The sequence below is a fragment of the Mizuhopecten yessoensis genome, unplaced genomic scaffold, assembly GCF_002113885.1.
Source record: "Mizuhopecten yessoensis strain PY_sf001 unplaced genomic scaffold, ASM211388v2 scaffold713373, whole genome shotgun sequence".
Taxonomy (NCBI): Eukaryota; Metazoa; Mollusca; class Bivalvia; order Pectinida; family Pectinidae; genus Mizuhopecten; species Mizuhopecten yessoensis.
The window spans coordinates 1-2,421 of NW_018478590.1; the positions used below are offsets into that span (position 1 = coordinate 1).

Genomic DNA, 2,421 nt, shown 5'->3' on the forward strand with positions numbered 1-2,421 from the left:
ATACTTTCCTTACATTGTAGTCAAGAAGTTGAAACTTAAGCACTACACTTCAAATGTAATAAGCACTAGACTTCAAATGTAATAACATTATAAATATTTCATTAGGTAAATGTTTAGAAGTGGAAACTTGAAGCAGTGAACTGTAGTTATGTACAGGAAGTGTTATATTATTGTTGATTTTTTTTATAAACAGAATATTTCGTTCATACCAGTTGTTTTGTCTATACAGTTACTAAGCTTCTCTTCTTATTCCAGAATGGCACAAAAAAGCATCCGAGATCTGAAAGATGGCATCAAACAATAGTGTACCATACCCCGACTGCACTGTTGGCCACACCGCTAAGTTCACCTCCACTAGTGGGGAAGACATGACATTACTTAATTTCAGTGTGGCAGACAGTAGCGATACAGCCGTAGCCACACTTAATGATGCCAAGAGACACATATTAGTTGCTGAGGGGAAGTCCCTTCACTTAAGGAACTTTTTTGTCAGAAACAAGAAAAAAAAATAATCACAAAATCATCAAAGTTTATGGTGTGTGGTCCAGTCCAGGTGCCAAGCCACTTAGTGGAGCAAGCAGTATACTTAATCATGTCCCCGTCGCCCAAAAAGAAGGTGTTGGATATCAAGGCTATGCCTCAGAAGTCAGTTGTGACTGTAGTGGGCAAAATTATCAAGGCAAGTTTTATTTATTTGTTGCCACTTTCAGCTTTAAAGAAATGAGGTATAATGTAACTGAGTTCAATCTTTCAGCATTGATAGAAGGTCATTTGTTGCTATTTATTATTTTTTTAATTTATATTATTTATGTTACATGTAAAGCTATTTAACAGGTACTTATGGCAACTTTTTTGATGTTAGCAACATATATATACTCATTAAAATAACTTCAGTCATGATATTGCAACAACATATTTTCTAGGATGAATGCATTCGCACCGTGAAGGTTGGTAACGATGAAGCTACCATACACACTGTTGGTCTTGAAGATGACGGACAGGAAATAAATTTGTCCCTATGAAGGATATGTCCTAGGTGCGTCTTCACCTAGGATATTTTGTTGAGGTCACCCAGTGTGTCACAGGAGAGTGGCAAGGCCAGTCTCAACTTAACTCAACAAGGAACACCACTATCACTGGTTTCTTGAATGTTAGTCACTAAATATAGATATTCTTGCCATTCAATAACCATAAGGTAATATATTTGTCACATTAATACCCAAGACAAAAAAATGTCATTTTTGTATCAACTATAGTGTGAAGTTACCCTGCTTTCTAATGATGTGTACTAGCTGTCTTCAAATTGATAAATAATTATCAAAATATTGTGTGGTATTTTTTAATGTGCTAATGTTGGAAAGTGCTGGTATTTCTTTATTGTTTAACTTGTTTATTTCAGCATGTGGAGGCTCCTGAAGTCACACTGACTGGCACAGTAGCGGGAGTTTCAATTGTTGACTTGAACGTCGATATTGTCCTCCAAACAAGAGGCCCAATGGGCCTGCATCGCTCACCTGGTATAAAACTCACACTTGTAACCTTAAAAGTGATCTGAAATAAAGCTACAGGCAAACTATCAGTATTTATGATTAAAATTCATTCAAAAGACCCTGTTATTTTTTTTAAAACATTTCACTCCTGTGATTGAAAGTTGAACAAAGTCATTATGTTGAACACATTGTATAGCCTTTCATCTCAGGATGCAACTTGCAAAGTATAAACATCCTGGGACCCATGGTTATTCAGAAGAGGTTGTTTAAAGATTTTAAACAAATTTGACCCATGTGACCTTGAATATANAATTTATATTATTTATGTTACATGTAAAGCTATTTAACAGGTACTTATGGCAACTTTTTTGATGTTAGCAACATATATATACTCATTAAAATAACTTCAGTCATGATATTGCAACAACATATTTTCTAGGATGAATGCATTCGCACCGTGAAGGTTGGTAACGATGAAGCTACCATACACACTGTTGGTCTTGAAGATGACGGACAGGAAATAAATTTGTCCCTATGAAGGATATGTCCTAGGTGCGTCTTCACCTAGGATATTTTGTTGAGGTCACCCAGTGTGTCACAGGAGAGTGGCAAGGCCAGTCTCAACTTAACTCAACAAGGAACACCACTATCACTGGTTTCTTGAATGTTAGTCACTAAATATAGATATTCTTGCCATTCAATAACCATAAGGTAATATATTTGTCACATTAATACCCAAGACAAAAAAATGTCATTTTTGTATCAACTATAGTGTGAAGTTACCCTGCTTTCTAATGATGTGTACTAGCTGTCTTCAAATTGATAAATAATTATCAAAATATTGTGTGGTATTTTTTAATGTGCTAATGTTGGAAAGTGCTGGTATTTCTTTATTGTTTAACTTGTTTATTTCAGCATGTGGAGGCTCCTG

General features: G+C 35.3%; 1 pseudogene; it reads left to right on the forward strand.

Moving 5' to 3' along the window:
- The first annotated feature begins 287 nt into the window (after positions 1 to 287).
- On the forward strand, positions 288 to 1,335 carry LOC110440907 (annotated as a pseudogene).
- Positions 1,336 to 2,421: the final 1,086 nt, after the last annotated feature.